Here is a 10,917-nt window from a genome sequence, read left to right as displayed (position 1 = left end):
TTCCGGCTACTTGGAAGGCTGAGGCGGAAGGATCGCCAGAGCCCAGCAGGCCGAGGCTGTAATGGCCGGGAGCGTGCCACTGCACCCCAGTTTGGGTGACAGAGTGAGACTCCAACTCAAAAAAAAAAAAAGATAAGCTCTTTGCGAATGAGATCATGGACAACAAAGAGAGAAAGGGGCGGAACCAGCCAGATGCACTGGTTCGTGCCTGAGCCCAGGGGCTCGAGAGGATTGCCTGAGCCCAGGGGCTCGAGACCAACCTGGACAACTTGGTGAGACCTCATGTCTACAATAAATAAAAAAATCAGGCTAGGTATGGTGGCTCAGCACTTTGGGAGGCCGAGGCGAGAGGATTGCCTGAGCCTGGGGTTTTGAGACCAGCCTGGGCAACTTGGTAAGACTTCATCTCTACAATAAGCCACAAAAACTAGCCGGGCGTGGTGGCGTGCCTGGTGTTTCCAGCTACTTGAAAGGCTGTGGGGGAAGGATCGCCTGAGCTCATCAGGTAGAGGCTGTAGTGGCCGTGAGTGTGCCACTGCACTCCAGCCTGGGTGACAAGAGTGAGAGTCCAACTCACACACACACAAAAAAAAAATCAGCAGTGTATGGTGGTGCACACCAGTAGTTCTAGCTACTTGGAAGGTTGAGGCAGAACGATCACTGAGCCCGGCATGTCAAGGCTGCAGTGGCCGTGAGCATGCCACTGCCCTCCAGTCTGGGCAACAGAGTGAGGCGCCAACTCAAAAAAAGAAATAAAGAAGAAAGAGAGAAGGGGAAGGAGGGAGGGTGGTGGAGAGAGCGAGAGAGAGAAATAGAGAGAGAGAGAAAGAAAAAAAAAGAGGAAAGAAAGAAAGAAGGAAGGAAGGAAGGAAGGAAGGAAGGAAGGAAGGAAGGAAGGAAGGAAGGAAGGAAGGAAGAAAAGAGAATTTTGAGAAATTGCATCTCAAACTTGAGGACGGTAGGAGTAAGAGAAGACAAAGCAAACAGTAGGTTGAAGGGCAGATTGAGAAAGTGGGGCACTGGAAAGTCAAGATTAAGGAGAAGTTTGGCAAGTGGGGCCAATATTAGTGTACTGCAGAAAATCCCAAAAACCTAAAAGAATTGGGAAGACCCGTGAATTTGGTCTTTGGGGCTAAAAAAAAAAAAAGGCAGCTGCAGAAGAGAACTTGGAGTGGAACCTCATTTGCACAGAAATTATGGAGTAATTAAGACCCTGGGCAGAAGTTAGGCAGTGAATGGAAAGAGAGATGACAGCATTGGGCATTTGCTTGCAGAATGCGGGGGGCATTCATTCCTAATTCAGTAGAAAAGTGTCATGTTGTCACACTGTCACTGTCTCAAGTGGAGGCTGCCTCTCACTCATCCTTTGTCCTAAGAGAACAAAAGGGGCCTTGAATTTCCTGAGTGCCTCAGTGATGCTTCTGAGAGCTCGAGCTTTGGAATCAAACTGCCACATTCAAATCCCAGTTCTTCCTATTCCTAGCTGTGTGACTTAATGAAAATTATTTAATTCCCTAAGTGTCTTCATCTGTAAAGTGGGGACTTTAAATTTTTTTTTTATTTTAAAGATATGGGGTACAATTCAGGGTTAGGTATACAAATGTTCATCATGTAGATTTCATTGTTGATGAGGTGTGCCCCCCTCTCCCAGCAGATTCCCACTACTGCCAATCCTTTTCTTATAGTATTACAATAATTGTTCAAGGTCCACTTATGAGTTAGAACACATGATACTCAGTTCTTTGTTTCTGTGATAGATCACTCAGTGTTGTAGACTCTAAGTCCATCCAAGTTATTGCGAAGTTCATAATTTTGTCCTTCTTTATGGCTGCGTAATATTGAAGTGGGGATCACTGAGTATTATTAAACTCCTATCATGCGCAGACACTGTTTTTGTGGGGGATTTAGCATACCAGCGGCAAACAGATCTCTGCACAACTCCAAAAACATGAAGCCAACTCAGATTTTTAAGTTATATCTTGACACTACTTCCAGGAAGGTGCAGTAGATGTACTTTTTTCTATGCTCCCACTAACTACAACTAAAACCCTAGACATTATGTATAAGACAAAGATAAGAAGCCTCTGAAATAATTCCAGCACTTTGGGAGGCTGAGGAAGGAGGATTGCTTGGCCTCAGGAGTTCAAGACCAGCTTGGGCAACATAGTGAGATCTCGTCTCCACAAAAAATCAAAACAATTAGCCAGGCGTGGTGGTGCACATCTGTAGTCTTAGCTACTTGGGAGGCTGAGACAGAAGAATCGCCTGAACCCAGGAGGTCGAGCAGTAATTGTGCCACTGCACTCCACCCTATGTGGCAGTGAGACTCTGACTCAAAAAAAAAACAAAAACCTTCTGAAAGGCAGAGAGAAGCCAGGCTGGCTAGGGACTTGGGGATCCAAGGAATGACCTAGGGATGAGTTTCCTGGTTTGCTTTTGGCCTCCTATACCCCAGACTTGGAGCTGAAGAAACTGGCAACCCAGAAATACCAAGGAGCCAACAATAACAAAAAAAATCCCCAACAAAAGCCTGTTCTTTCTAGCCAAAGGACAGGAAAGGGGCAACCTATGAGGACAAAAAAACTCTCAAGACAGTAACCACTGCAGCTAAAAAGCACAGGAAAAACTGTGGCCTCATTTCCACCCACACCAGCCAAAGGAGAGAGGGAGCCCAGACTTCCTCCCTCCCAGGCTGTCACAAGGGTCTCCACTTCCACTGGCGTGGCATCAGAAAAGTTTGCAGGGAGCCGGCATTTTCACCTCCACCTGACAGTGAAAAGCCTCCCGCTCCCACGTGTCAGTGGAGACCACATGAGGAGACGAACTTCCACCCACTGGCAGCAGTAACAAGGCACGGCCTTCTGCTGGCTGCTGGGGTGGTGTCAAAGGAGGCCTTTTACCACTGCCCAGAGACAATGAGGCCACTTCCCTATGGTGTCAGTGAAGGCCGCATGGGGAATAGTAACGAGGCAAAGAGGACCCTGCATTCCTACCCCCACCCCCCCTGCCCAGCAGTAACCAGAAGCCCCGCCCCTACGGCATGGACAGAGGCCAAGGGATGAAGCTGGACTTCTGCTCCCCCTTCTCGTACAGGGTTGTTGTTGGTGTCAGAACAACCAGCTAAAGCAGAAGGTTGAACAAACATTTAGGAAGACAGTGGGAAAACAGTCCTCACCGGCACCAGCTCTGTTCACATTAAAGAGTCTTGAAAGTGTTTCTGAATGTTTGTTTAGAAGGAGCGAAGCCCGCCTCCTGTTCCCTGGTTGAACCAAATATGCCACTTCTCTTGTTATTATGGGTCACGTTTGAGCCAGTCCATCAGGAAACATCTTTCATGTCTGAGCCAGGCCAACAAACATCTTTCAGTTTAGACCTGTCCAAAACCAAGAGAATAAGAATAAAACAGATAGCCAAGATGATTTAGAGCTGTGTGATGTGTCATTTTTTGCTCACAGGCCAAATTTATAGAAATGATCAGGTGGAGAATGACCGCTCATTTCTCAGAGTTTTTGTTCTTAATAAAAGAGACTTAGGAGAACATTTATTTGAAAAGTGATTTCCTCTAATTTATTTAAAATATCCTTGACCAGGCAAGGTGGCTCACGCCTGTAATTCCAGCACTTTGGGAGGCGGAGGCTAGAGGATTGCCTGAGTGCAGGGGTTTGAGACCAGCCTGGGCAACTTGGCAAGAGCTCCCCTCTACAATAAATCAGAAAATTAGCTGGATGTGGTGGCATGCGCATGTGGTTCCAGCTACTTGAAAGGCTGAGGGAGAGGGATCACCTGAGCCCAGCAGGTCGAGGCTGCGGTGGCCGTGAGTGTGCCACTGCACTCCAGCCTAGGCAACAGAGTAAGACTCTGACACAAAAATAAATAAAATAAAATAAAATACCCTTCAACCCATGCATGGTGGCTCACACCTATAATCCTAGCTACTTGAAAGGCTGAGGGAGAGGGATCACCTGAGCCCAGCAGGTCGAGGCTGCGGTGGCCGTGAGTGTGCCACTGCACTCCAGCCTAGGCAACAGAGTAAGACTCTGACACAAAAATAAATAAAATAAAATAAAATACCCTTCAACCCATGCATGGTGGCTCACACCTATAATCCTAGCTACTTGGGAGGCTGAGGCAGTAGGATCTCATAAGCCCAGAAGTTTGAGGCTGCAGCGAGCTATAACCATATCACTATACTCCAGCCTGGGTGACACAGTAAAACCCTGTCTCTAAAAATAAATAAAATGCCCTTCAAGTTCAAATATATATGGAAATCAAGTACAGATATATGCTGAAGATGGCTTTTCAAATATGATGATATTGGCTTAACTGGACAACAATCTATGGAGCTTATCTCATACGGTGCTTCAAATTATTACATATGGATCTAAATGCAAGCAATAAAAACAAAAATACTAAGAGAAATCATGAGAGAAAAGTTTTTATAGTCTTCAAGGGGCAAAGACTATAAAGAATGAAATCAAAGGATAAACAAATGTCTTTTAAATATATAAGAAGATGCTCAATTCATTCATATTACATTAAAGGTAAATGAGACTTGCTGAGAAGTGACAGATGTCCATGAGTTCCATATTCTCCTCCACCTGGGAATGCTTATAAATACTGGCAAAGTTTATGTCGGCTTTTCAGAGAACATTACATAGGATAGTGGTTTAAACAACTTTATTTGGTTATTAAAGGAAAGGTTAACCTCAGAAGGCTGGCGACCTGAAATATATTTGGATTATATCTGAAAAATAAGACAAAGAACGTATTGCCACTAAATTTAAAAATCTTCTATAACCCAGGTGTGGTGGCTCACATCTGTAACCTCAGTTCTTTGAGAGACTAAGACAAGATGATTGCGGAAGCCCAGGAGCTCTAAACCAGCCCAGACAACATACTGAAACCCTGTCTCTACAACGAATATAAAAATTAACTGGTCATGATGGTGCATGCCTATAGTCCCACTTCTTGGGAGGCTAAGAGGGAAGATAATTTGAATCCAGGAGGTTGAGGCTACAGTGAGCCAGTATCCTGCCGTTGTACTCCAGCCTGGGCAACAGAGTGAGAGGCTGCCTCAAAAAAAAAAAACTTCTATAGAATAAAAATTAAGAATATTTTTGAAATCTTTTTTTTTTAATTGGAGTCTCACTCTGTTGCCCAGACTGGAGTGCAGTAGCAAGCTCCCAGCCACCACATCCTCGACCTGCTGGGCTCCAGTGATCCCTCTGTCACCCTTCCAAGTAGCTGGAACTACAGGCGTGCACTACCACGCCCAGCTAATTTGTTTATTTATTGTAGAGACAAGGTCTTGCCAAGTTGCCCAGGTGGGTCTCGAACCCACGGGTTCAGGCAATCCACTCGCCTCGGCCTCCCAAAGTGCTAGGATTACAGACTGAGCCACCAAGCCTGGCCTAAGTCTCATTTTTCCACATTGTATTACTAAGTTAAAATGTATTACTAAGCTAAATATGTAAAATGTACTGTACTATTTTTGTATATTATATGTACACCAAGGAAAAAAGTGGACATAGACCAAAATGTTAATAGTGATTGTCAGTGGAAAAGAACATGAACTGTGTTTTTACTATTTTCTCGCTCAACAATCAACACAGAAGACTTCTGTGACCCCAAAATATGTGGAGATTTCTCCTTAGCAGCAAGCAATCAACCAATTCTTCAGCAGACACCAGATGAGTGTCCTCCAATTTAATTCTGCCACCATCTACCTGAAGACAGCATCAGGTCCCACAGGTTGAAGGCTGCAAGACTGCACCATGCCCCCAATGTCAATTGCAAAGCCCAGGTTGTTTTACCTGTGCTTGTGATTGACCAGCGGTAAATCAAGAGTTCCCACAACCCCATTCCTGGGTTCAGTGAACTTACTAGAGGCTAGGTTCACAGAACTCAGGGAAACACTTATGTTTACTGGTTTATTCTGAAGAATATTACAAAGAATACAGATGAAGAGATGTGTATGGGGAAGGTACGGGAAGCTTCCATGCTCTCACTAGGCGTGCCATCCTCCAGGAACCTCCGCGAGTTAAGCCTTCTGGAAGCCCTTCGAACCCTCTTCTCTTGGCCTTTATGGAGACGTCATTGGATAGGGACGACTGACAGCCAAGTAAAAATGGGATGAACAAAAAGGGTACGACCTAACACTAATAGACTGAGGGATGAAATCCAGCAAGGCCTGTCTGCCCAGATTATTCTTGGCCCCTCTCTGTGCAGCATTCATTCCCCCAGGGCACAGGGCAGAACCCCCTTTGGAAACGGGGGTCTTGTGACCCGCGATCAGAAAGGTGGGGGAAGATTAGAGTCTTGCCTTGGGAAGAAAAAGTAGCCAGTGAAAGGAGAGCAGGAGAAGGCCAGAGAAGGCGACTGTTTTCTGAGGCCTGCTTCTGAGTCCTAAAGCACCCCCTTATCACAACAAAAGACTGTATCAAAGGCTACGGAGTTATGAGCCAGGAACAGTGGACAAAAACCTATATATATAAAATATTGCAGGAGTTATCTCTTACCTGGTGAGATTATGAGTGATGTGAAAAATATTTTTCCTTTAGACTTTTGTGTTTATTTCTCCCCCCAGGATTTCTGCAGTGAGCACATGGCAGTTCATTGTGTAAGAAGAAAAACAAACACATTCGTTTTTATAAAATGACCTCTTAGGAAAGAGTGCCTAATAACTCTTTCCCCCAAGGCAAAATTCAAACAGATCCATTCCTAACCACATGGAACAATTTATAAGAAAGGGGTGAATATGTTGATATTTCTTGAGAAATTTCTTAGTCAATTAACATATAAAACTGCAGCAAGAAGCAAATATAGGACACACAATGAAATAGTTTCTCAAGTCATTAATGCTGTGTCCCTAAAGAATCCTTGTTGCACCCATAAAAGAGATCTTGTGGTTTTCAAAATCTCTTGAACTTACTCTCTGAGAAATTCATTATGTAGGCCTGTGTTTAAACACACATGATATTATATAACTAAGCAGCTGGGACGATTAATCGTGATTAAAAATAAAAGGGAAAACACACAGTACATCAAGGCAGAACTGTTTAATGAGAAAAGGGTGACTCAAAGGAAAACAGTATTTGTGCAGGGGAATAAAGTCAACCCACAGACTTATCAAATAACAATGAAGACATTTTATTTCATATCTGATTCAAAAGGTCCTGTTTATCCAAAGATATGAGTTCACTAGAAATAGAGAATACCCATGAGTATGTACACAAGATACATGTGTCATGGACCATTTGTGGAGAAGTACTTATTTTCAAATCTCATGCCATTCTTAAAATCCAAACCCATAATGTGTTCTATGATGTATTTATCTTTTCAGCCTCACTTTTCCTTCCTTACACTCTGCTTTCCAGTCATACTCAACCTCGTTTCTTGAACATTGTATGCATTGCCCAGATGTCACATCTTTGACACACACTTCTGGTTCCATCCTTCAAATATCCAGTTTGTCCTTCATATCAGCCCAAACACCAATTATCATTTCCTGAGAGTCCACTGTCCCACGTTACACTTCAGCAGATTTACAGGAAGCCACCAAGACGTTATGGAGCAGCACCAGGGTCTACGGCAGGCTCTATGAAGATGAATAAAACACTCTCCTACACTCAAGTAACATACCCACATGGGGGAGAAATGTGTCAATAATAGTTAAGATGGTAGGCATTTGGGGAGAAAACATGGCTGTGCTTTGTGAAGTCAGTCTCACGTTGCAGATCCTTTGTTTTTAATCCACCACCCACCAGTTCTCCTGAACCAATGGTCACAAGCTCAAGTGTTTATAGAGTAGGAAAGTAACATGAATCTGAGTCAGGCTGTGTTTGAGATAATAGCTCAAGCTGAGACCTGTGGCCAATTGGAGAGTACACATCCTGTCCAAAAGGCATTTCTCATTCTTTTTTGAATGCCATGCCAGCAAAATGAAGTATGCCTGTGGGCCTAATTTGGTTTAGGCTGCTAGTTTGTGACCTCTGCATAATAATATTAACATTTTTTATTTGCTACTTACAGGTCACTGTCCTAAGCACATTACAAGTAGAAACTCATTTATTCTTCACAACCCTTGAGGATGATATGACTGTTTTACAAATAGAGTAACTGAGGCTCGGGATAACTTGCTAGGGTGGTAGGGCCAGGATTGAACCCAAGCAGTCAGGCTCCTCCAGATTCCACACTTTTTTTTTTTTAAACAGGGTATTACTATTTCACCTAGGCAGGAGAGCAGTGGTGACATCTTGGCTCACTGCAGCCTCAAACTTCTGGGCTCAAGTGATGCTCCTGCCTCAGTCTCCCAACTAGCTGGGAATACAGGCACATACCACCATGCCTGACTAATTTTTTTTATTTTTTGTAGAGACAAGTTCTTGCTATGTTGCCCAGGCTGGTCTCAAACCTCTAGCCTCAAGCAAATCTCCTGCCTCAGCCTTCCAAAATGCTGAATTACAGACATGAGCCACTATATCCAGCCCACATTCTTGAAAATATTCTACATCACCACTGTATTAGTATCTGCCACTCTGCATCTACACTTTTCTTTTCAGTTTATACTACAGAATGAGTCACATAATTAATAATTTATTATGCCAGATATTCCTTTCTGTTGTTAAATAAACTCTTTTGACTGGTATATGCAATTTGACAGAAAAACTCATATCCACTTATCTATTCATTGTTCAACAAATTTAATCACCTTCCCTGTCTACCACATCTTTCTCACTTGAAGGGCCCTAATTTTTGGGGGGGGGGGTCAGAGTCTCACTTTGTCGCCCAGGCTTGGAGTGCAGTGGCATACTCATGGCCACTGCAACCTTGATCTGCTGCACTCAGGCGATCCTTCCACCTCAGCCTTCTAAGTTGCTGGAACCACAGGATTGCACCACCATGCCCGGCTGATTTTTTTATTGTAGAGACAAGGTCTCACCATGTTGTTCAGACTGGTCTTGAACCCCGGAGCTCAAGCAATCCTCTCATCTCTGCCTCCCAAAGTGTTGGGATTGCAGGCATGAGCCACCATGTCTGGTTAAAGGGCCCTAATTTTTTTTTTTGAGTTGGAGTCTCACTCTGTCACCCAGACTGGAGGGCAGTGGCTGCTCCTGGCCACTGCGGCCTCGACCTGCTGGACCTCGACCTGCTGGGTGATCCTTCCGCCTCAGCCTTCCAAGTAGCTGGAACTATAGGCGCGCACTACCACGCCCGGCTGACTTTTGATTTATTGTAGAGATGAGGTCTCGCCAAGTTGCCCAGGCGGGTCTCGAACCCGCGGGCTCAGGCAGTCCGCTCACCTCAGCCCCCCAAGGCATGGGACTACAGGCTGAGCCACCGAGCCCGGCTTATAAGGGCCCTAATTTTTAAGATTCAATTTCTGGCCAGGCTTGGTGACTCAGCCTGTAATCCCAGCACTTTGGGAGGCCGAGACAAGTGGATTGCCTGAGCCCATGAGTTCAAGACCAGCCCGGGAAACTTGACAAGACCTCGTCTCTACAATAAATAAAAAATCAGTCGGGTGTGGTAGCATGTGCCAATAGTTTCAGCTACTTGGAAGGCTGAGGCGGAAGGATCACTGGAGCCCAGCAGGTCGACACTGGGGTGGCTGTGAGTGTGCCACTGCATTCCAGCCTGGGCGACAGAGTAAGATTCCAACTCAAAAAAAAGAAAAGAAATAACTTCTTTGTGGGTACTCAAGGAATATATACATTCATTCTAGAAAAAAGCAGGTAGAGTGAGTGTTCATGTTATTTGAATGTATTCCCCCAACCCCTCTCTGTACCTTCTGACCCATTTCCAATACCCGTTCTAATTCTGGGCCTGTGTGGTTTCTTGCCCAGCTCCTTACAGGAACAAACAGCAGAATGTTTTGTTTCATTTTCAATAACCGTCTACATAACAGTTTACAACTATTGACCATCTTTCTGGACAAGGCAATCAGTTTGGCCAGTGTCTTCAGAGAAGTTCAATTTATATGAGCTAAAACAAATCCAAGGGCACATAGGGATTTGTTGAAATGGGTAAAATACAAACCCTCAAGTTTTTGATCTTAATTCAAACTGTTTCACTAGGCCAGGGGATGTGGCCACTTTTTATTCACAAACTTTCCTAAGAACTCTGGACATTCTGTTCTTTTTACTTAAATGAATTAGAGGCAAAAAATTAGGAGTCCTGACATAGACCATCCACTTTGCCTCCTGGCCTTGGCTAACGACTACGTTAGCCAGGACCTTCCCACATCAACACCCTTCCCCAAGTCGGTTCCTACCCAGTCTTCCCGACACTATCCACATGCTGTCTCCCCTGGGAAACTTTGTTTTTATCTCCAAGGCATATTCCCCACCCCTATATACCCAATAACCAGCACTTAATCTCATTCAGTTGCCAATTTCTCTCACCTAATTTGTAATTGGAGTTTATATACTTTTTAAAACCTAATTTGTACCTGATAAGTATGCAGTAATACTTATTTCTGAAAAAAGTTGTGCCCTTGAGCTTTTAAACTTGGCAGTTTATTTTACAATCTCAAGCATGGTAAAAGTTTAAAAAAATAGCGGGCTCTGTGCTTTGGCATTGAACTAATGTGGGTTTGGCATTCAGCTCTAGTACTAATGCCTGTGTGACCTTGAACGTAACATTTGAGACAGTGTTATCATTTGGAAGATAAAGACCTGCTTCACTGTGAGGAGTAAAGCAAGCATAAAAGTGCAAAGCGCACTACCTGTTCAAGTTCCTTTCCTTTTTTTTTTTTTTTTGAGTTGGAGTCTCATTCTGTTGCCCAGACTGGGGTGCAGTGGCTGCTCCTGGCAACCATAGCCTCAACCTACTGAGCTCCGGCAATCCTTCCGCCTCAGCCTTCCAATTAGCTGGAACTACAGGCATGCGCTACCACGCCCAGCTAATTTTTTGATT

The sequence above is a fragment of the Carlito syrichta genome, unplaced genomic scaffold (genome assembly GCF_000164805.1).
Source record: "Carlito syrichta isolate Samal-C Ts95f unplaced genomic scaffold, Tarsius_syrichta-2.0.1 Scaffold169207, whole genome shotgun sequence".
Lineage (NCBI taxonomy): Eukaryota > Metazoa > Chordata > Mammalia > Primates > Tarsiidae > Carlito > Carlito syrichta.
The sequence above is the reverse complement of the archived record's forward strand: the minus strand, read 5'-3'. Positions refer to the sequence as shown.